General features: G+C 37.6%; 1 long non-coding RNA gene across 1 annotated transcript in view; it reads right to left on the reverse strand.

Annotated features, from left to right (window-relative positions):
* LOC148092889 (uncharacterized) overlaps positions 1-25,288 on the reverse strand; it is a 480,973-nt gene that overhangs the window by 63,188 nt on the left and 392,497 nt on the right. Inside the window, exon 6 of the long non-coding RNA XR_015714668.1 lies at positions 7,933-8,032. This is a non-coding gene — a long non-coding RNA (uncharacterized LOC148092889). The remainder of the gene's footprint in view (positions 1-7,932; positions 8,033-25,288) is intronic.

Consider the following 25,288-nt stretch of genomic DNA (forward strand, 5'->3'; position numbering starts at 1 on the left):
TCAAATCTTACTTCGGATATTTACTAGTTATAACCTCTTTTCTAAAGGGGAACTATTTAGCCTATTTGCCTCAATTTCTCAGTTTATAAAATGGGAATAAAAATTACTGATTATAGAGAGAATTGAATAAAATAATATGTATAAAGTTCAGTGACTAGCACAACTAAACATTCAATAACAATAACTATTATATATAATATTTGTTTTAAAATAATGTATCTAAATATTGGAGATGTAAAAAACCAAGAGTATTGTCCAAGATATATTGTTAACTGAAAAAATTGATTCAATACAAAATAAGAAAGCTAAGAGATGGACTGAGACTTTAAAAGATGGTGATCATTTCTGCAAAAAAACTAAGAGCAGCAAAGTGGGCTGAAGCCATAAGCTTGCTGAAATCTGGATCCAGAAGCACACAGAGGTAGCTGAGTTGAGCTCTTTGGAGTAAGCAATGCGGCCAAAGAGGCTCAGTGTGAAATGGTGGACCTGAGCCTGGCTCACTATTTCACCAACAGGCTGTAAAAAATGTGTCCAACTCTGCCTGGGGCAATAGCTTATATAGAGCTGCAGGTACTGAGAGATGAGAGCATTAAAACACAGCTTCATGATCTTATGAAAGGGAAGAAGTTGAAAGCTACCATTCTAAGATTTGGATTGAGACTAGGAACCCAGGAATCCAGATACAGGCAACTGCAAAACCACTAGTTAGAAATGTATGAACAAATAGAAAGAGAGAGAGAGGAGAGAGGGCCGGAGGCAGAAAGAAAGAGAGAAAACCAAACAACAAGACAAAAAAAAGCCTATGACCAATATTAACCTGCAAAAAAAATATTGTGAAACGTAGCAAAAAATGCATTTCCAAACTGGCTTCTTATGCCTTCCCATTATTTCTGTAAGTTTTTGATGTTTTTGCAACATTCTTTTTGGTTTAAATTGCCAGTAAATTTCCATTATTTACAACTAAAGAATCTTAATAGATATAACTTCTCTGAGAATAAAAATACCTACCGCCAACAAAATTAATGAATGGCTACTTATGATAATACGTGAAAAGGACTTAACATCATTCCTGGAATGTAGTAATCACGCAATAAATGTTATAGCTACTATTAGCAAGGGTCTTAAAGATTTCATGGTTTAATTCTGAGAGCAAACTCATGTTTCTAATTTCCAAGTTCTTAGAGTACAACTCGCTGGCACTTGAGTGTACCTCTTATAGAATCAATAATTTGGCAGGTGATTAGATGTGTAGTCATCATAAGAGTAAGTCTTTGAGAAAGGTTCTGGCATTAAAAGAAAGGAAGTAGAAAAAGAAAACCAGTTTGGGGGAAAAAATGGGGTTTGTTTTAAATATGTCAAATATTTGATAGAACTCTAACACTATTAATTAGACATGGACAGCAGTGGATTGGAGCATGTGTGATATGTTGATTTGGAACATGGAAAAGAATTAACATGGCAACTAAAATAAGGAACAGGGATAATTCTTCCAAGGTTGGAGAGAAAAGTGGACATCCAAAGGGATTCTTTCATTACAAACAGAAGCCAATTCTGGCTGATTTAAACAAAGAAACAATTTATGGGAGGGCTAATAAAGTAATTCATTAGTAGAAATAGTGAGTAGAAACTGTTCAATTATCTTATCCAATCATTACTGCTAGAATAAATGCATTTCAACCATCTTTTCCCAATCCTGGGTCTTCCACTCAAATTTAAAGGTACAGGAATAGAAGTTCCATAGGTTGGGCTTGAGTCCAAATCTACTGGACCCCACTAAGAGGACAAGATATCAAAATTTACAGTCACACTAAGACTGCATACATTGGAGAGTGGGAAACACAACTATACAGAAGGCAAATGAGAAGCTAGTAGGAAGGAGACATGTATGCTGGTCATCAAAAAAGACCCTGTGAATGTACATTAAAGGAGTCTCCAATTTAGACAGAGGAGCAGGATGGTCTAGTACAAGGGAAGCCAAGGGAGAAGAATTTCAAAGTGTCAAATGCTGCTTAAAGGATAAGAATAGTAAGGTCCAAAGGGGACATACAGATGGCCAACAGACATATGAAAAGATGTTCAGTGTCACTGATCAACAGAGAAATGCAAATTAAAACCAAGAGATATCACCTCACACCTGTCAGAATGGCTATCATAAATAAATCAACAAACAACAAGTGTTGGAAGGATGCAGAGAAAACATGCACTGTTGGTAGAAATGCAGAACGATGCAGCCACTGTGGAAAACAGTATACACCCCTATGATCACCGCAGTGCTACTTACGAGAGCCAAGATCTGGGAGCAGCCCAAGTTCCCATCAGTAGATGACTGGATAAAAACACTGTGGTGCATTTACACAATGGAATACTACTCAGCCATAAAAAAGAAATCTTACCATGACAGCACGGATGGACCTACAGGGTATTATGCTAAGTGAAATAAACCAGTCAGAGAAAGACAAATACTATATGATTTCACTTATATGTGGAATCTAATGAACAAAATAAACAAACAAAATAGAAACAGACTCAGATACAGAAAACAGACTGGCAGTTGTCAGAGGGGAAGGACGCTGGGGGGTTGGGTGAATTAGGTGAAGGGATTAAGCAACATAAAAACAACAAAAACCAGAAAAGCCTCCTAGACACAGACAACAGTCCGGTGATTTGCAAAGGGGAGGGGAGGGAGGGGGAGCAGGTGGCAGAGGGTACATGAGGGAGAGATGCTGATGGAAGGAGATTAGACTTTGGAGGCTGAGAGCCCAATGCAATGTGCAGAGGACGTACTATAGAACTGTACACTTGGAACCTATATAATTTCATTGATCAATGTAACCCCAATAAATCCAATAAAACAAGGACAGTAAGGAAAAAAATTTAAAAAAACCACCCACAACAACCAACAAAATTAATCATTGGAACATTCACTTCAGATAGATTTTTATAAAGAATTGCCGACGATGACTTCAACATGAGTATGTTTATATTGCTCAGAAAGAAATAAATTAATCATACTATAAAAGAATAAGAATGATTAAATAAAAACAGACAGCAATAAGATAAGTGAATAAAAAACCAAATAGAAATCTAAAAATAAAAAATGTTTATTGATATAAAAATGTATTAGATAGGATAATTTAACATTGGGCAATTTCAAGAAGAGTGAGTTAGAAGATAATGTTAAGAAATTTACTCAGGCCCCGTCAATGTGGCTCAGTGGACTGAGCATCGTCCCATGCACCAAGAGGTCACCGGTTTGATTCCTGGTCAGGGCACATGCCCGGGTTGCAGGCTCAGTCCCCTTTAGGGGGTGTGCAGGAGGCAGCCAACTGAAGTTTCTCTCTCTCCCCTCCCTCACTCGCTCTCTAAATCAATAAAAACATTTTTTTTTTTTTTTTAAAAAAGGTTAATTTGGAATAAAAATCACAGAAAGTAAAATATATTTTTAGAAACTAAAAAAAGCAGTTGAGATAGAATAAATTCCTGGGAAATACCAATATACATCTTATAAGAATCTCAAAAGAAAATGAAGGCAATGACAAAGAAACAATAAAAAAATGATAATAGCTGAGAATTTTCCAGAATTAAGAGTCCTGAGATTAGAAAGTATATCCTGAATTCAAAACTAATAATTAAAAATAATTTCACATCTAAACACATTTCAGAAGAACTATAAGATATTAAAGATAAGATATAGAAAAACTCTTAAAAGTTACTATAGGAAAAAGGTAGATACCTACAAAGAGATGAAAAATAGATGGCAGATTTCTTGTAAGTAATGATAAATGACAGAACCACAGCCTAAGATATAACTGAGTAATACCTTCAAATGCTGAGCAAATATACCCAGATACATTGTTATTTAATATTAGAGATAAAATATAGGTATTTTTAGATATACAAAAAGAGTGTACTACCCAGGCCTCTCCTTAGATAATTACTAAAAAGTGTAATTCCACAAGAAGAAATGAAACCATAGAATCCAAGAATGGTGGGAGCAATGTTAACTGAAATATAGGAGTAAATATAATTAAGTGCTGAGTATAAAAATCAATGACAACTACTTTTGTATATGTTTACAACAAATAGGTAAAACTAAACCTTCATTCAACAGTTACATAACAAAATTGATACTTAGTAAGTAGGTAAAACACGTTAGGCATTTTTTTTTTTTTTTTAAACACTGTGGGGAAAGCCAGAAATACTACAAAGTGGAATTTAAAAAAACATGTAGTTAGGTATACATATAAAAATGTCAGCAAGATCACTAAAGAAACAGATAAGTCACCTATACATTTCAAGCCCAGCAGTAAAGTATACATACCAGGGTCACGAAAAATATTTTTCCATTTAAAAACATATAAGACAAATCCCATCATAATAATGCAATTTAATTCAGAATCAGGAAGAGAAACAGCAAATAAATGTTTAGAAAGTGAAAACACACACCTCTAAAAAACTCATGCAGTAAAAATGAATCAAAACAGACATTATAAAATATTTAAAACTGAAAAAAACTACATATTAAAATCTGTTATACAGCTAATTAGAAACCTGAAGAATTTAGAGACTAAAATTCATTTTTAAAAATAATAAAAAGTATTGAATATAAATGAGTAATAATTCAAGTCAGAAACCTAGGAAAAGAAAAATCATCTAAATTATAAGGAATTAGAATGAAGAAAACAGTGTTGACAAAAGCTGAAAGGAATGATATAGAATATAAAAAGACAATAAAATAGACGAGCAAAATCAAAAGCCAGATTTTAAGAAAAGCAAATAAAACAAAATAATGTCTAACAACTAGTAAAGGAAGAGAAAAAGCTCAGATGAATATTAGGAATAAGAGGGGGGCATAAAAATAAAATTAAAAATCATCAGACTGTTATAAACAACTTTATGCAAATAAATGTGAAAGTGCGGATTAACTGTTAATTGTGCACTTTTCTAAAAAATAAAAAAAATTCCCCAAAATGACTTAAGAAGAAACAGAACACTTGAATAAATCGATAACCATGGAAGTAAATGAAGAGATAATCAAAATTCACCATATACTATCTACCTCCTGCTGACAGAAAATGCCAGGTCAAGGTGATTTTAGAGGCAACGTTAACCAAATCTTTAGAATAGATAATCCTTATAATATAAAAATGGTGTCAGAAATAGAAAAGAAAAAAAAAAGAAAGAAAAAATGCTGCTCAACTTATTTTATGAGGCTGATATTACCATGACACCAAAACTCTACAATAACAGTTTAAAAAGGAAAACTAAAAGCAAATCTCCCCATGCAAACATACTACATAAAATATCACCAAATTAAACTCAACAGTGGTTTAAAAAACCCACCGAGACCAAGTAAATTTTTCTCCAGGAATGTAAGAAATGTTTAATATCAGGAAATATATCAACTAATATCATATAAAATATTAACACATTAATGGGAAATATTATTATATTATTGATGCAGAAAATGCATTCAATATTTTTATAATTAAAAATGTTAGCAAATTATAAATAGATGGTAAAAATTTCCTTGACACAATAGTTTTGATTTATCAAAACCCTTAAGCAAATATCAAATTTCCAAAACATTTTTATTAAAGAAACAGAATAGATATTCCTAATATCACAGTTTCTATTCAATACTGCACAGAGGTCTTAGTAATGCAATATGACAGGAAAAAGATACCGAACATTGAACAATTGAAATTTAAGGGAAAAAGCTGTCATTATTTATTGATAGTATATGCATCTATGTAGAAAACCTAAGAGAGTTTCCGGTTTAGCCTTTGAATTAATAAGAGAGTTCAGCAAAGTTGCTAAATATGCACTAATAATAACCAATAAACAATGAAATAAAAACCAATTCTATATATAATAGCAACAAAATCTAAGTTATATGAGAAGACATCTAACAAAACAGGTTCAAGCAAGACCTATAGGGTGAAAACTATAAAAAATTATTAAGGAACATGAAAGAAGATCTGATTTAATAGAGAAAGATAGTGTGTTAATGGGCAGAAAGATACAATGTTATAAACTGTCAATTCTCCCCCAGATTATTCTCTAAAGTTAAGGTAATTACAAATAAAATTCAGCAGGGCTTTTGCCAAACTTGACTAACTACCCCTAACATTCATATTGAATAGCAAAAGGCCAAGAAAAGCCATGAGAACTTTAAAGAAAATAATGTAGAGAGATTTACTTCACCAAATAACAAGAATGTTATAAAGCTATGGTAATTAAGGCACTACAGTGTTAGTACAAGAATAGAGAAAAACAGTCCACTGGATGAAATAAAGATCCTAAAAACAGATTTGATGTAGGGGAAAGATGACATTACCAATTAGTAGTAAGGATGACTAATTTGATAAATGAAGAAGAATTAAAATAGGATGCATATAAGATACCATATACAAAACAAATGTGAAGAAGATTAGAGATCTAGAAAGGCAATGCTTTAAAACTGTTAGAACAAAATATAGGAAGGTTTATAATAACCTTGTCATATGGAAGGATTTCTTAAATGACATAAAAGCACACACCATAAAGGAAAAATACCAATGAACTTAACTGCATTAAAATTAGAAGCTCTTAAAAATAAATACTAGTACAGAAAGAGTTAAAAGAGAACTACAAATAGGGAAGAGATATTTGTATTCTATATTGCCCAAAGGATGGGATTCCAGAATATTAAAACAACAAAAACCAAAACCAAAAGTCATCCAAACAATAGCAAAACAACCCAGTAGGAAGATGGGCAAAGATACAAATAGGCAACACACAAGAGCAAACCTCAATAAATTATAAGTGAAAAAACTTCTAAAAGATACTATTTAATACCCATCTGAGTGACACAAATTTTAAGTCTGCCCATTCCAAAAGCTGTGAAACATATGGAGAAGTTCTCATAGATTGCTCATGAGAATATGTTAGTACTACCACTTTGGAAAGAAATTTTACAATCCCTCGTAAAGTTGAAAATGCATTATTTCTTACAGTTTACCAATTCTTCTCTATGTTTAATCATGTATAAAAATGTTAACTGCAATATTGGTTGTGATTGGGAAACACTGAACACATGTCTAACAATGAGAGACTCAATAAACAAACTTTTGTTTTGCATATAGTAGGATGCATTTTATACAAGTCATCATATATGGCTTATGTAAACTTATTCTTGACAATAGAGGCCAGAATAGTTTTGGTTGTTTTCAACCTTTTGTTAAAGCTTTGGAGAATATCACCTGCAAGGGGAAATGAGGGAACTTTCCTAGGTATGAGGACTATTTTGTATCTTGGATTAGATGGTGCCACATGGATGTATATTTACATAAAAGCTCATCAAGCTATCTGTGCATTTAATTTGTGCACTTCACTGTATGTGACTTGTAATGGAAAAATAAAAGATAAAAGAGGTTTAGAAATAAATGTTACAAATTAATTAAGATTTGTTTAACCCTACCCCGGGTGCTGAATTCTTGCATATACACATTATTCCTTATACTTTTATGTGTTTGACATATTTTACATTAAAATAATTGATAAGACAAAGGCTACAGCTTTTCCTAACTAGAATTAATCAAGGAACTGTCCTTGACAACAGATTCTAATATTGCAAGAATCAATAACCACTTCATAGTCAAACATACTTACAAAGTGATCATTTTGTTGAATTCAAAAGCAAGATTCAGTTCATTTCTTGACTACCTGAAGAACCTAGGCTTTTTTAAGTGAGTGATCGGCAGCATATATTGTTGATATGATGCTACCAACGCACAAAGAACAACCATCCATTTAGATTTTTCAACTGATGATGTGGGGAATGCACTGCCAAGGACTTGTCTGATGTGAATCAACAGGTGGTTTGGCATCAACATGGCTATTTGTTTGTGGGTTTCACCTCTGGTTTCAGAAAAGAAAAAGAGACAATACCTTTTCAATGCAGTATTTCAAGTCGACCATATGGACAGCAAGGTGTTATTCCAGCCAATTCTCTTTCTCTCAAAACGTGGAGGAAAAGCGCCAGTCACTGCTACTTTCGCCATCAGCCACGGTACAGATGTTTGGAAAATGCAAAAATGGAGAAATGAAACAAAGAGAAAACCCTTAAAAATAAGTTTTGCATAAATGAAAAATAGGGTATATAATTATCATAGCTACAAAAAAGTAAATACATTTTTTATTTATCCCCGTGTGTTAAACCAAAGGAACCAAAACAAACAAAACCATTGATGTTTTGACTTAATCAGTGTTTTGTCAAAACTGACAATTACCAGAACCAACTGAAACACGGCTAAAAGTGGAAATAAAGGACAGATTTCTTTTAATCTAATAAAAGGTCTTTTATCTCCAAGAATGTTAGAATATGACCTTTTTAAATGAGTACTTACTAAAGGAACAGACCCATTAAAAATATATGTTTTCAGGTGCCTAAATGGGAATGGAGTATTCCTTTGAAATCTTGTAACAGAAAAAAATTAATTGAAATTATAACAGTTCCTTACACAACTCAGATAAAATACAGTTTAGGAAGAAATGTCTCTGAACTGTTCAAGTATATATCCCTAAGTTGGCTTAGCCATTTCACAGCCCCAGTTATTCCGAAAGCAAATATCCTATTAGACTTAAGCACATCAATGTAAATTATTCCAATAAGACTGTCCTGTTTAAAAGAAAGTTTTTACAGTTTTAATGTAATTTCTGAGAGAGTAATGTCTGAATTGAAGGTCAGGTCTTGAATTAGGTCCAGCTCTACCACAGTCCTATTGCTGGTCTTTGCTTATGTGATTAAACGCCTTGGGGTCTCAGTATCCACATCGTGAAAGTGGGAGTGTGATACAGTCACAGCCCTACCATCAAGCTCCTTTCTTGTCCTAAAGTCTATGAATCTAATGAAATTACTCCAGCATAAGAATTTTTCTTTTCTTCCTTCCTTCCTTTCTTGCTTTCTTAAAATAAAAAGACAACTAAACACTCAAGTAAGTAAATATATATTAAAAACACATACACATACACTAATCAGCTATCCCTCTAAATAGGAAGACAGAACATTTTTTGTTGTTCCCATTATCTATTCCCTAATGTGTATTTAAAAAGAGAGTTCCCATAAAAAAGATTTTTATTTTTTCCCTAAATCAAAAATAGCATATCGTTTCTTTGCCATTTAAGTTCTATTAAAAAAGGAAAACACGAGATCATTACAGAAATCCTATTAGGAACTTTCAAAAGAAAGAAAAAGTCACTAAAACTCCATTTAAAAATCCAAATCATTTGTTTCTATGTTTTCTTTTAGAGAAATATAAGTGCCGCCTCAGACTACTTTCATTTCCTTTTTCAGGGACAATATACTTAACTGTGTAAAACACAGGACCCTCTTCTCACACTCTTCCCACCTGTCTTCTGAGGTAACAAAGCTGAGGTCTAGATTACAGCTAGAGATATTTGGGATGGGAGTAAAACATTTCATCTGGGAGACAGTACTGTGGCCAATTTGCTAAATATAAAAGAAAGTTAAGCCCCATCATTACCTTGGCAAGAAATTTGGGTTCTCATGGCTAAACAATGATAATCGTTTTTACACAAGACTTTAAAAAAATGAAAGCACCTAGGTAGAGCACAAGCCAGAAAATGTCTGAGAATGCAAATGTTTCCCGTCAATATTTAAACCAGATAAGACACTATCAAGCAGCCCTTAAGGAAGGGCCTAAAAAGAATACAGGGCACCTGACACCTTGGTGAATAAGAGAAGCTCAGCTTTGTGAAAAGGCCAGAGTCTTCGGGCAAATGTTCCATTGTTCCAGGGTCTGATATGCCTGTGGCACGGCTGAGGCAGAATACTCAAGCAGCAGGCCAGGCTCCTGTTACAGGCTCCAGCTAGGATCTGTGTGCCGATAAGCCGGAGACCCACCAGTCTGCACACTCTGGGGACACCACCGGTGGGTCTCCAGGGGAGGAAGGCTCCTTACACAGAAAGACAGGAGCCAGAAGTTGCATAGTGTATGAGCACTCCCTGCTGGCAGCCGAGGCTGGAGATGAACCAGTGGTGTCCTAGGGCTCCTGACGGTTTCTGTGGAGGCTGGTATCTCGCTTTTGAGAGGATAAGAGCATGGTTCTGATTAGGTTTAGACAGTTCCAGATGTCATGCTGAATGAGGAGCTGGGGAGAGGCTACTGACAGGAGAAACTGCAAGAACTGGCAAAAAACTATGTGTGAAGCTGGTATATGATTTACATTAACATTTCCAGCTATTAACATCCTATAAAGTATATACACCCCTATGTGTGCGCACGTGTGTGTAGGGTGGAGGGGTGCGGGAGGAAATGCATTTCTGTTCAGTTCCCTTTATCTCAGGAATCCTTGAGATGGTCCAATGTGTTTGTGACATTTACGGTTCTAGGAGGAAATCCCATCCATAACCCTGGGGCAACTGCCTGCGTCCACTACGCCACTGCACCTCCGCCCTGGGCAGGTGGTCCGTGTTTATCTGGCAGGCCTGGGGCAACATCTCTGGTATTTCCCGCGTGCTCTGCTCGGTTAGGGTTCTTCTGTATAATAAGTGAAGGTCAAAATGGCAGCCCGTTAAAAGCAGCAGTATTTCAGTGGCAGGAATAACTTGCTTGTCATCAACTTGTTAATGCAATAGTCAGGCATTTCTTTGACATGTACAGTATCAGCTAACTTCAGCAGATAAAGGGTCTAGAACAGGAAGATGCTGCAGATGCTTTAGCTCAGGGGAAGGCTTAGCGGAGCCAAAACGTCAGCAGGGTCTGTTTGTTCCATACTTTCCATCGGGCTCCGTGAAAGGAATGTTAGATGACTGCAATGACAAGTTTGTGACAAGCAAGTCATTTGTGCAACTGGTGCGCTCCTGTTTTTATCTGTTTACCATGCAGACTTGTGAATGCCATTTCAAGCACTCGCAGGATTTCTGGCTCTCATCAGGGGGAAATGGTTCCTCCATGTTTAGAATTTTCTGCCTCACAGAGAATCACTAAGCGATTATTTATTCCTGTGGTCACAGTGTCACACAGTGTCCCACTCTTGCATTGGTCGCTGGACGCTGAATCATGAAATGGAGTCCTGGGGACTGGAGAGCTTGGAGCATCAGAAATTTCTCATCCAGTTTATTGGAATGACTACAAAGCAAGCCTGTGAGAGTCAATAAAATTGTGGCCAGCTTAAAATACCTTGCTCTTTTGCCCTGGGATCATATATCAAGGCCATATGCTTCAGGACACATAAATGCACTTGCCATGAGTGGATGCTGAGAAGCCAAGGCCTGACTATGTCACAGACACTGACATGTAACCTCACATATGAGAGTTTCAGTGACAAGGACTGCTTTAACTGTGGAGAAGGGAATTTACAGGGCCCTCTCCCTGTATTCTGAGGGGTAACCAGAGGGCCAATCCAAATCCAGAAAACACTGTAAGCATAAAAAGTATTATAATATAAAATTAACACTTGTGATCATCCCCTCTAGATTGACTTTTTCATAGTAAATGGAGACCCTTGCAGGTCGTCACACTGGATTCTTCATCCAAGATCTAAGAGTGACTTTTGGAGAGTCACTTTTACTCCTTGGGAGGGAAAGATAAAATAATAACCCCTATTCCTTGTTCACCTGACATAAGTGATCTCAGGGTCAATGTTATAAAAGACATTCAGAACTTAAGAACAAGGTTAGCATTTCCTAAAGGTTGTGTATGTGTCTTATCTGTGATTTAAATTTTTGTCTATTGTTGGTATTGATTTTAGAAATAATTCTAGCTTTACCTCTTAAAAAACACAGAAGCATGAGGTTTGGAAGCAGGGAGACAGATGCTCACAGTATTTGGAGAAGCAGAGGGTGAAATGTCAAGAACCAGGCAGAACGTCATGAAGTGAAGTGAGGCAGAGCCTAGTGTGGGTGACAGAATGTTCCAGAAATGGACGACAGTCCTTGCTGAATCAAGATTTTATTGTTAATAATCATTTGCCAGACACTACACGTGTTACACAATTTACATGTGCAATGCAATCTTTACCTAACTCGACGGTGTACGGATTATTACTTTTTCACAGGTTGGAACTAAAAGTCAGAGAAATTGAAATACTTTACTGTAAATCTGTAAGTAGCAGAGTTTTGAAACTAGTTTTCCCTTACTCCCAAGCTCTTACACTCTTAAACAACGGAACAACTAGTCATTTCCACTGCCTTCAGAAGACTTTCCTCTAGACTGACTGGATAACATTTTAATCTGTAAATGTAGATACTCCAGAATTTGATAGAGAAGGGGCAATGAGAACACTCTGGCTCCAGCTGTGTTGCCACCCCTCCGAGGCCTCTGGGAAAGCTGAGCGTTGGGATCTCATCACCTCGGCCCGGGCCTGACCTGCTCCTGCTTTCACACCCTGGGGAGCAGGTGAAACTGCTTCTGACCCAACCCCGCACCTCCGAGCTGTGGATGCGGGGGGTTGGCAGCGTCTCCTCGTGTCCATGCCAACTCCTTTCTCTCGCTTCCGTGGACAGCCTTTAGTTCACCCTACTCCCAGCTCCCAGGCTACCTCCAGGGATCCTGCTTTTGTCACTTGTCTGCTATTGTTTTCAGGTGGGGGAAGGGGTGGACATTTTTCTTACCATGACAAGGATTACTGAGACAGTCTAAACTTCAAACTTGGCACAGGGTGCGTCCTTTGTTCAGCCCTCTGCTTTGTTCCTCTCTAATGATAGCTTTGCCACAGGTCCCGTCCGTGCGCGGCGCAGAGCTATGCAAACCCAGCTGCCAAGCAAGACTCTGCAGCTCCTCCAGCCCAAGGGGTGCAAGCCCTGAGCGGCCGCCTTCCCAATACCACGGGCCTCGTGGCGGCTCTTCTCCACCAGTGGCGGACAATGAGCTCAGCGGGGTCTGTCCTGAGATTCCTGGGTCCCTTTCTAGTGCGTATTCGGAGGAGATCACGAGAGGCTCAGCTCACACAAACGGAACGATATTGTAATGATATTTCTACGTGTGTGTTTAGTTTTGTTTTTACTCGTAGGGGTTTCCCCAAGCACAGGACTCTTACTCGGAAGGATGAAAAAGCGACTCAGAAAGATGCCATGCCTAATGTCGAGTCATTAGGTCACAGGGCTGTGTGCAGAGGACTCAGATCGCCTGGGCTCTGAGTCCCGCTCTGGTGCCTGAGTTTGTGCCCGGGTCCTGCCAGGAGCTTGGGCTCTCAGCCTCGCAGGCAACCCAAATGCCGCTTTAGGACTCTTCTATTTGCACAAAATATTCTTCCTTATATTGAACCTTCACCTGTCTTTCTAAAATTCCCCCTATAGCTTCTAGTTTTTTCTCACCCCATCTTTCAGTCCCAAGAGCTTCAGGGAATTAACAGTTTAACGGCGCATTTAATGACAATCCTTGTGCATATCATATACCAACAAGTGTGTTTAGATTGTCCTGCCTTGTCCCTCTCCTTTCACTCCACATGAGTTAAATTTCCATTGCAGCCCTGCCCCCTCCATAAACCTGGGAGAAATGAAAGTCAGTCTACCCAGGTTTTCATTTCCATTTGGAGGTAGATGATGTGTGCAGCAAAGCATTCTTAATCTCTTTGATTTTCTGTCCTATCTTATGGAAAATGTTGCTAGACAACCTCAGGCAGACTTGAATGCTATAGCTATTTTAAAGGACCCTATGAATAATTATACCGTGACCACAGACATAACCCAGAAATGTCCTAGGCAAATCTATATAGTACCTTGCACACACCGTTACTGCAATGCCTACTCACTGCACTGCAGTCATCTACCTCCATGTCTGGCTCTCTCCTGTCTGCGAGCACTCCTCAGTGACGGACATTTACACACCTGCCTACTTCTAGTTCCTAGAAGAGTCCTTGGCAAGTAAAAAGAACTTGGTAGATATATATATTTAACTGAGGGGGTCTTTTTCCCTAATTCCATTCTGTGGGAGTCTCCCCTTATTTTATAACAAATACCAACAAATATTGGTTTCTTATTTTTGGAGATGAATCAAAAATATTTCAGCCCTGGAAGGTGTAGCTCAGTTGGTTGGAGCACTGTCCTGTACACCAAAAGGTGGTGGCTTTGATTCCAATCAGGGCACAAAACCAGGTTGTGTGCACATACTCGAGGCAACCAATCGATGTGTCTCTCTCACATCAATCTCTCTCTCTGTCTTTCTCCTCCCACCCTCTCCCCCTTCCTCTCTCTAAAATCAATAAAAAAGTTAAAAAAATTAAAGAAACTACTTCAGGTAATGCCACAGGAAGGGAATGGTTTAAGTTTAATGGTACTGGGTTTGACTTTGAATATTAACAGCAACAAGAAGAGAGTGATATGTGATAAATTTTCCACTATGTCTACTGCACCTTTTTACAGAATACTGAACAATATGCTCTAATTTTTGTTCACAAGTAAATTTTTTCAGCTGCTATACCCACAATTCCACGTTTGTAGTGAATCAATTATTATATGCAATGAATGTCACATAGTGCGATGGTTACATATGTGATCATATGTAACAAAGGGTAATGTAGTGTGATTCCTGAGAATTCTCCACTAAAATATTGGTGGTGCTTCTATTGCTTAACTCGGCCAAGCACATTTAGAAGTCCTGGTGGCTTCCAGCAGTTTTTGCTTCTAAATAATAGTGGATTTTAGAAAGTAAGAGAAGAAGAAACTCCTGGAAAATGTGAACCACCGAGAGAAGACAGTCCCTTGCTTCTCCTTGACACTTTTAACCCTTCCAGAAAGATGTGAGTCTATTCTAAGTTAAATAGCTTCATAAAGGACAAACCCATAACTTTAGAAGCCGCATTATCAAGAGCGTACCCCATTATCAAACCTAACGATTGTTTATTGCTGTATAAGCATATTTTGTCACTATCAAAGTCAGTGAAGGCAAGAAAGTCTGATTTTTTTACTTCCCATAACTTGCTTAAAAAGTGGTATCAACTTATAATCTCAACCTCCTTTTTTTCTAAGATGAAAAAAATCTCAATGTCTTTGACTTTTTCTTAAAGAACTTTATTTCCCCTCAAAATGTTCAATTCAAATTTTACTGGGAAGAGTTTTATAGCTCTTTCTCTAAAATGTTCATATCCAACTTTAGATTAATTCAGAACGAGCATGATTAGATGTCTGATCTATACTCAAGAAATAGTAGCAAAGTCTGTATTCTGAGTGCTTCTTACACATCCTACTATTTCAGCTATTTTTAAATTTCACTTTTACATTTCACACTCTTGATTAACTTCCTTCGCCTACTTCTAGATGTTATTCTGCCCGCAGAGCTAGTCATTCTTTATTTTCAGTTTATCAATGGCATTTACCAAACCGTAATGGATAATGGAATATCTGAGATTTGCAAGAAGACTCAAAAGAAATGAAGTTATATGCCTCCCCTGACTGACATATAACAAATTTATGGAGAAAGGAGACAAGCCCGCATAAAAGAAGCAAGCCCTCATATTCAGGTATGTGGTTTTAGTTTAGCAGCTATTAACACATGCAAGCTAATACAGCTATATGAAATGTTATCTGTAAGGGATAAGAGACCTGTGGGATGAACTGCCACTTGAGACGTTTGCTTTCTCTCCCGGGGAATGCTAACAACATTCTGCTTATTTTCTGTTTTTACTGAGTGTTCATTTCAAATGATTGTCCTCCCTCTGAAGTGGCAGTTATACCTATGTGTCAAATTGTTGCTATTTGAACACTTTGCATAAAACCACTGTACTTTGAAAACATGTACTTCCTGTCCTCCACATCTAAAATAGTGATTTACAGCTCTTTGCAATCTCTGATACCCTGGTGTTAACTCAATTTTGCATCACTCTTCCCTGACTGCTTCTTAAAGTATAATTTTAAATTAAAATGGATTTTGTTTTGAGATTTGGAAAGGCTACTAGCAATAATTTAGAATACACTGGGTTTGCTAATATTAGAAGACGTGTTCAGGTAATCAAGGTAATAAAAAAACCAGGTTCCAGGACAGACCTCAATGGCATCCCATTTCTCCATAGTGACTCTGATACCCTAATAATCATTTCCTGAGAATTCAGAAGCACTTGGCACCAAATAAATAGATTAGAATTCCCTGGGCTTTTTGTTGTTGTTTCTTTGTCATTTGAGACAAAATTAAAAGCTCTGCTAGTTAAGTGAGTGGTGTTAGACTATAACTGTAACTTTGCCTTAGTTCACCAGAGCTCTCACTGGGCTCAGAAAGAAGACAACGTATGGCACAGCTTCGTGCTGGTCATTACCCTAGTGTCTGGTGTCAGCAAAAGATTGCCAGGTCAGTTTTACCAGGGCTTTCCAAGGTTGTTTCATGACACGGAGATTAGATTTTCATGTCTATAATTTGCAGACAGACGTATTAAAATGGTTATACACAGGTGCAGTTTCCTAAATAGTGAGTTTCATTTTGGCAGAGAAGAGACAATAAAGGCAAATGTGAAAGTTCCATCACCCACAACCAAAAAGCTGAGCTAGAGCCTAACTGCAGCCTCCTGGGTGATCAGCCATAAAGCACCATTTATGTAAAAGTTTGAATGCCTATACTGATCTTATTTTTAAATGACACTGAATATAAATGTAACAATGTTGTTAATAAGCAGCTCATTTACTAAATTTATAGAGAACCTACCTCTGAAATAAATTAATTAGTCCAATGTATTGTTTTGTCCAATCTATTCTCTATTTGGACCAATCTATGTGTCTTTGTAGAAATTTATTCTGTAAAAATCTATATTATATATTTTCTACCAGCATAATCTATTCTTATACTCACCCAATCTATTTTACTCCCAGCATACAATTCCAAGAGATTCACACACATCACTCAACATTCATCACTCAACATTCATTCCTCTGGACACATAAATGATCATTGGGCCCATGACAGCTAGTTAAATTGGTAGCTTCCAGGCCACTATTACATGAGCAGGAACTGAAAAGTATATGCCTTATAATTATTGAGGGAAAAGGACTTTGATTATGGAGTAGCATATAGCTATTTCAACAGCTTATTTTTTCAAGAACAAAGGCAATGGCCCCGATTCTGGTGCATGTACATCAGAAATTCAGTACTAACATTTTTTAAAAAAATTCTCACCTGAGGATATGTTTTTATTGACTTTTAGAGAGAGAGTAAGAGGGAGGGATCGAGGGAGGGAGAGAGGGAAAGAGAGAGGTTGCCTCCTGTACGTGCCCCGACTGGGGATCAAACCCTAGCGTAGGTATGTGCCCTGACCAGGAATTGAACCCTCCACCTTTTGGTGTGTGGGAAGACGTTCCAACCAAGTGCGCAACCCAGCCAGAGCCAATTTTTTTTTTAAAGTAGATCTTGAGGTGAGTACTAAGAAGCATTCCCTTAGTAGTTACAACACCTCTTATGTGGGATCTTTTGAGTTAAAAGTTAGCAAGTGGACTTTTTAGGAAGGTGGAGGTAGTAATCATTATAAAATAATCCAATTCTTCAAAACTGAAAACAAGAATAACAATTTATTGGCTAAAAAGAGAGGAGACAGATTTCTGAATAAAGGGGCCCCTGTGACTAGGACATAACACAGGCCTGAAACTAGACAGGCCACTTACCTCTGTGTCTTCTGGGTAGAGAGCCTGGGTCTCTATTTGAGTGGTGTCTATGACCAAGGCATCACTGGACACCCACAAAGCTCATCTCCATAATAATGGTAGGTTCCACTTTATGATAAGACAGACCCTTTCTTTAAACAACCCGTTGAAGGGTTCTGTTGATTGTTAGCCATACAGTCAAGCAGCTCTTTCTTTTCTGGCAGGGCAGCCAAAGCTGAAGACTTTTTATTTGTGCCTCCCTGTTGAGGTGGGATCGGACCCACTCAGTCATCACCTTCATCCTGCTGTTCCCATTTCACTCTATGATCAGTAGTCAAAATATACACTAGAGAAGAAAGAACTGAAGAAATTGCAAGGATTTCTAAGGAGGAGAAACCTAAATCTTGCCCGCTTTGGGAAGAGAACATTTTATTATTAATGAAAAGAGATGGTTAAATTGCAGCCCATCAAATTTCAAATACAATTCCAAGGTGTGTCTAAAGTGATCCAACCGCCCCCCCCCCAAATTCCTTCTGTTCTTAGCCCTAAATTCTGCAGGCTTATTCTGTGTTCTCATCTCATTCCTGCTTCTTCCTCTGCCCCAGAAAGGATTCGTGTCTAACATTAAACAAACAATATACAATAAAGAACAGGTATAATGTATATTTGTAGAATTCTGAACCCAGAGCAAGAGGAGAGTAAATTCTTAGCCTAGCAGATGAGTCTTACTGACGATAATAGAGACATGATTCATCCATGGGAGGTACTGAAAATGTTCTCTATTATATCTGGAGATGAAGTGGCATACTGTGGTTAATGTGGCATATTGTTGGGTTTTTTCCCCTCCTCTCTGGGACCACAAAAACAGATCTAATGATAGATGGAGGCTGGAGAGTGTGTTTACTTCTTCATTAGAAGCTGTACACGTTCCTGTATTCTATTAGAAATGAATTAGTAAGAAAAATGCCACATCCCTTGATGCAGACCATGTACAGATCCTTGTATACCTATAGTTATCTTTTTGCTATTCTCTTAATCATTCTCATGCCCATTTGTCGTTTTTTGAGTTTGAGGCACGCCCTTCCACTGCCAGTTGATTTCTGGGGGTTGGAGCGCTTGTGGCATCCCTTGGTCCGTCCATACTGTCTAGTTCAGTACAAACTCTCAACAGCATTTCTCTTACAAAGATGATGACTGATTGAAATTAAAAAATGACTTCTGTATTATGAAGTAAAATCTGGAGGCAGCATTTATAATTGGTCAAATGAACTTTTAACCTTATAAATGACTCATAATTATGAGGTAAATAAATATGCATATTTCACTTTCTGAAGTATAGCTAAAGGCTCTGGAGGTCCCAAGTGTGTCTTCAGTGGCTCTAGTGAAACTGCATCATGAATGATGTTCATCAGGCAGTTCTTTTCTCAGTCCCAATAAGAGCCACTGTAATAGATATGGTGTACAGCAGATCCTGGCAGCCCATGTGAAAGCAGGTACTCAAATGTTAGGGACCTGACTTAAAAATCCAGACGGGGAAAGACCCTTGGGTGACATGAAGCTTGGCTGAATTCATTAAACTCAGGAGTTATTGCTGGTCCAGTGGGTGCAAGGAAGAAGCTATTAATGATTCCATCGAGGGGGCATTAAGAGTTCCAGGATAGTCTCTTGGATATCTGGACACCTGGATTATTTAATCTGAGCATGACCCAAAGCTTGGCAAGTTCTTCCATACTTGTCCTAGGTTGAATGCAGATCTCCAAGATAAGACTGGTATCTGGTAAACTCCCACTTTTACCTTGTTTCTTTCTTTAAAGTTCAGATTCCTGATGTATTCTCGTTACAAGACATGGTAAAGGTTACACATGGGTTGACAACACACACTAGTAGTTCAGTAACTAAAATGCTGCCCTATTGGTTTCCCTTACAAACCTCGAAAGGCCAATATGTCATTATCTGGGGGAAGTTCATGATTCAATTTAGAAATGGGCCGTTTCACCGGCCTAGTGGAGAGGACACTAAGAATCATTTGTAAATGTAAATAGTTCTGTTTCAGAGAACAACCTTGTTTCAACCAACTCATACATAAAGTAGGGAAGCTTTACCTAGGAAGTATGTGTGTGTGTGTATATATAATTTCCACCATAAAATAGCAACAATACTTTTGATCCAAATATCATAACCTAAGCAGAAACACTAGAATATAATTTTAAAAATACATTGCCTAGACATGTAGCTATATACTATAAAACCCACCAAATAAAGGCTGTACAATGATTCTGTTTTCTTCAGTTTCATAACAGTATTTTTTTAAGATTCTTATTTTTTACATAGAGGCAAAATAACATCACATAAGTGAATCAGACAAATAGAGAGATGCAGAGGGTGAATGCAAGATGCCCATGGATACTGTCTACAAAATGTTGCCAGTTGTAGAAGGGTGTGACACGCTAATATCCATTCATTCGATTCCTCACTGAGACACTAAGCGCGCAATGGCTGGCAGACACTGTATTTGAGAGTGGTTACCGAGGCCCCCAAATATTGACAGAGTGCCAGAGTCTAAGACACTATTGATGTACACAGCGGCCACAGCTCCAGACACCTCTCAGACACAATCTTTAAATGTCACAGATAAATGAATTTTCATGAAATTGGGAGAGAGAAAGGAAGAGCAAGAAGAGAGAAAGAACATGGAATAAGAGGCAGGATAAAGAAAAAAAGAAAGAAGAAAATCACTTCCATACCACTGACATAAAAGCACGTGGCATTTCCTCTCTAAGGCCCCTTACAAAGGATGTGAGGTCAAGCCTGCCGACCACATTCTGTTCCCAAAGCACTCGAACACCTTTAATAATTTCACTGTGTATTTATGTTTAGGGAGATACATGTTATAGAACAGCTTTAACAAACTATTTCTGAATAAAATATAGTTCAAGCATAAATACTGCAAAAATTCTTTAAAAATTTCAAAATAAAAATAAATTAAGGGAACCACAGGTGCAAATAAACATGAGGAAGTCTCCTACACAGTTCTCCATGTACATTAGAGGTTAAAACTCAAGATGCCAGGAAATCCATTTTTCACCAAGGCACAGATGTGGCCTCTGACAGTTTTCTTGCCAGAGTCCCACTGAAAGCAGTGACACCTAGTGGGTTTAGAACAAGATATTGAGAATTACCTTCGTCTTTCACCTCCCTCTCCCTGCCTTTCCACCGAAAACACCTGCCAGGGGAATATACGAGGTAAATCCATCACTTGACATGTGATAACAGAAACAAGCCATGGTTATAGCCAGAACAACCAAGTGCCCCTTAGAAATCATGTGTAATTCAATATATTTTAAATGTAAATGAAGCTTTTTCACTTGGAAAGTCTTTCATCTGCTCAGGGCACCTTCTCTTGACCTTCACACACTGTGTCATTAAAAGCAACCACGTCTTCAAGGTTAGAATATGGCTTGCGTGTGCATTTACTTTTCTGTATTAGAGCTGTGCAATGCCTACATTTTACACAGGGCAATCACGCCAATGCCCACAAACAAAATTCTTCCTCCTCTTCAAAAGCACATGGGTTAAAAAAAAAAAATTTGACCTGCAGCAAAACGGTTTTGAAAAGCCTCAGCTTACTTTTTACTAGCATCACATCAAGCCTTGGTATAAAGTTTTTCTGCATCTGGCTCTTTCTTGGGTACCTGGGACATGAGCAGGTACTTGGAGAATCAAGTTCCAAAGCTCAGTTATTCAAAAGGGATTTTGTTTTTGCATCAGCTTCTCAATGATTCTTAGTACTTTTCTTTTTTATATTAGGAGATACAATGGAAGGATTTAGACTTCCTGCCATGGAAAAAATAATTATTTTCTCTCCTTTTAAAGGCTTTTATTTTGAGGACAAAATCAGTTTTAACTCAAATGGAAATTGCAGTAAAATCTCAGACACTGTAATCAGTGACTGCATTAAAACTTCAAGAAGTATGCCAACTTCCATGTGAGGCCACGATTTAGCCGGGATCACAAAGAGACGCTATTCACTCTGCCTGTGGCCATTCTGACATTTCACAGTGTAAAATTTTTATACTGTAAAATTAAAGATCAAGACACTCATCTCTAATATGTTACACATACATACATATATACATGCATACAATATGTACATACATGCATACAGTGATCTTTAATTTGTGACCATATAACAAGCAGAGAGGTTCTGGTTTACTCCAGGCTAAGGTCTAGCAAACACATTTTAAAAAAAAGGGCACTGAATTTTTCTGGTTGTAAAATTAAGAATATTTACCAAATATTCAGTGACTATTTAAACAACTGTGGTACAGTTCTATAAGAGATACTGTGAAGTTGCTAAAAAATAAGGTAGATATATGTGCTACATGACAAGATATAAGACATATATAGTACGATCCCTCTAACATGAAAAAAATGAGAACATATATGCGTATAAATATGCTCGCATATACCTAAATATGCTTTTTTTCTGAGAGGATATACAAGACACTTTTGATTAGAGGGATGAAAAATATTTACTTTTAATTATATATTTTTCTGTTCTATTTGAATTTTCCAACTATCTGTTTAAAAAATAATGCCAATAAAGATATCTGAGTGGCAAGGTTATGAGGAAATTTTTTCTCCTTTATTTTTCTCTGTATTAAAAAACTTAATATATGATATTTTAAAAGGAAATACCTCCAAAATAAATGATATAAAAGTAATTCATGATAGTTATAAGAAATCTGAAAGCGCTAGCAAAGCATAAATTAAATTTTAATAAAACCAACTTGTAATTCTCTGACCCAACAATAACTGCTGTTGAATTTTTGGTGGATTGTGTCCAGTTTGCAAAGTCCCTTCACTCCTCTACTTTGAGAGAAGGAAAGATTCTTTTCAGACCTTTAGGTCGGGGGACTCAAAACAGCTGTATGAGCCGTTCTGTTCTGTACCTTCCTGGCCACCCTTCACCACGACGCTGTTTTTGAAAGCCAGGACATTATGGGGGCAGCACAGGCTATCTGTGACACTTCTCAAAAGTATACAGGTCTCCATCTGTATTGCTCCCTGAAAAGCATGATCCCTGTGTCACCTCATAACAGTACATGGCATCTCATGATGAGGCAGAGGAGGCCTCGTGATGCCCCACAATTTTACAGAGTTCACACTCCAATAGTTTTGGGGCACTCAGGAGTGCGCTATTCTTCTGAACACAGGGAGCCTTCCCTGCAAGATGCTTAGCCCTAGAACTTCTTCAAAGGCTAAGGAAGCCGAAGAAGAACACAGAGAGGTGACAGACTTGATGTGATTTCTCAGGCAACTGACACAATGATTACACCACCTTTTAATACTTTATTTGTTGAAGGTCATTTTGGGAAGAAGGGTGTTAACCATCTCTTCCATGTAAACACCTAGTGTTTAAGTACCTTATCTCCTTTCAAAATTTAAGACTTTTCTCACCTTTATTGTGCTTTCAGTGAAGATAAGGTAGTAATGATAACCATTCATTTTATTATGGCTAATGTCCATTGGGTGGGGAGTTGACTTACACTATGTCCATTTAATTCTCAAAATACTTCCTTTGCTGTTATTATTATGCCAATTTTATAGGTGAGAAAATCCAGACTTAGAAATGTTGAAAAACTTGCCAAATGTCAGACATCTAGTAAGAGGAAGTGAAGGCTGGAATCTAACCTTCCTTAAGATCATCTTCCAGGTTTGGTTTACATGACTCGTTATGCGGAGGGCAAACGATGCCCAGAGCTTTCTTATCTTTCTATGACTCTGAGAGAGAGAGAGAGAGAGAGAGAGAGAGAGAAAGGGGGGGGGAGGAAGGAGAAACTTAAAATGTTACAAAATTTCTCTAGGACTCCACGTTCCTCACCTCTAAAATGGATGGCACCTACCTCAGAGGTGTATTGTGAGGACCAAATGAGATAATATCAGTGAAAGCATTCAGTACACCTAAAATAAAACATTATCATTATTGCTATACAAGTTTCCCTTCTTTGCATAATGGATGTGTTCTAGAGAAGGTGATTATGAAAATGTATAGGCTTAACTTCTATTATCAAATCACAGAGCAATTACATTATAAAATCATAGGAAAGAGATTCCTAACAGATTGAAACGAAGACTTGATGTACGGCGGAGGCTCAGGTGGAGGCCGGGTCTGCGAGGACTCCCCTGGGAGCAGCCTGAGTGCTGCGGCCCTTCCTCGGTCCTCTTACCTCCCTCTCCTCAGCCTCCTTGGTCTGTCATTCCTGAATCTACTCCAGCAGTTTCCAGAGATGAGTTCCTTCTTTTCCTTTCACCCAATAAAATGTGTATGTAACAACAATACTTCACCTCATGGCCCTATCCCACACTGATACAGAAGAGTTAGAAATTTCCTTTAATCTGAGATTTCCAATCAGGTCAATTCATTAATTAGTGTCCTACTTACTCTGGTTATAAGTTTCTGTTAGATATGTATCAATAATACTTGTATTATCTTCATCATACTCATTATATCAAAGGCTTCTGGGTCAGGAACCCTGTCTTTTGCTTTCTTGGGAACCCTACACTTACAAGTAGTCCTGTAAATAAGATGAAACTTTAAATAGTACTGACTTCACCTTCGACTCATAACTAAACCTGGCTCTGGGCTTGAAGCGCTATTTTCTCCCGCCGGTCTCATCAGACACGAGTGCGTCATGTTCCTTCCGAGGCCCAGCCGTATGCCCCCAGCGCGCACTTCTTCCTAGCAACCAGCCGCATCAGGCTGCTTGCATTTTCTTGTCGTACCGGGACTTCTTCTTAAATTAATGCCTTATTTTTTTTCTCTCACAGGACATCCTTTACTTGTGGAAAATATTCAGAAAGAATGGAATTTTTAAAATAAACCACATGTTACCCAGACCTTGGGAAAAGCAGTGATGTTTGAAAACATCGGAGTCAACTAATCAGGGGCACAAAAGCCTTATTAAATGGATCAGCTTTCTTATCTTTAGAGCTCAGGAAGGAAACAAGATCCAATCTCAGCATGCCAACAGGTATAAAGGGAGAGAGGTCAGCATAGTTTATACCCTCATGAGAGAGCTTGGACACATCAGCTAGAAGTATTCTTCATACATGCTAACGGAGACCACGTTCCCGATTGTTTCACACATGCCAGCTGCCTGGGAAGCCACCACACAGCCTATCTGATTCTGGACCAATTCAAACAAGGTGCACTTATATTTTATTTAATATTTTGTCACAAGAAAACTACAGTATCTACTTAAGACCACCTTTATTTTACTGCTTGTCTGTATCCTCGTATCTGTCTGCTATTTCCCATTTCAGCACTTATTCATTACACAATAATTATCATGTACCTTAGGAGGATGGGTAGATAGATGATAGATAAATAGGTTGATCAATAGATAGACAAATAATAAATAATTTGCTAGCTAGATGAAATATGAGTAATGACCTCAATAGAAGGCTAAGGAAGGAGATTCCAGATGAAGAAGCCTTTAAACTAGGTACTGAGGAACAGAAGGGATTCCAAGTACAGAGAGGAAATAGAAATCATTTCAAGCAGAATAAACTGCATAAACAGAAAGGCCACATGCACTGGGAAAAGAAAATCTTTTGGCTTGTGAAAGGGAGTAGCAAGAAGTAAAACTGGTGATTATTAGGTAAATTAGGGCTAGATACCAGGGGAATGTGAGTGCCAGCCAAAGAACATCACTGTCA

Source organism: Miniopterus natalensis, chromosome 6 (assembly GCF_054644295.1).
Source record: "Miniopterus natalensis isolate mMinNat1 chromosome 6, mMinNat1.hap1, whole genome shotgun sequence".
Taxonomy (NCBI): Eukaryota; Metazoa; Chordata; class Mammalia; order Chiroptera; family Miniopteridae; genus Miniopterus; species Miniopterus natalensis.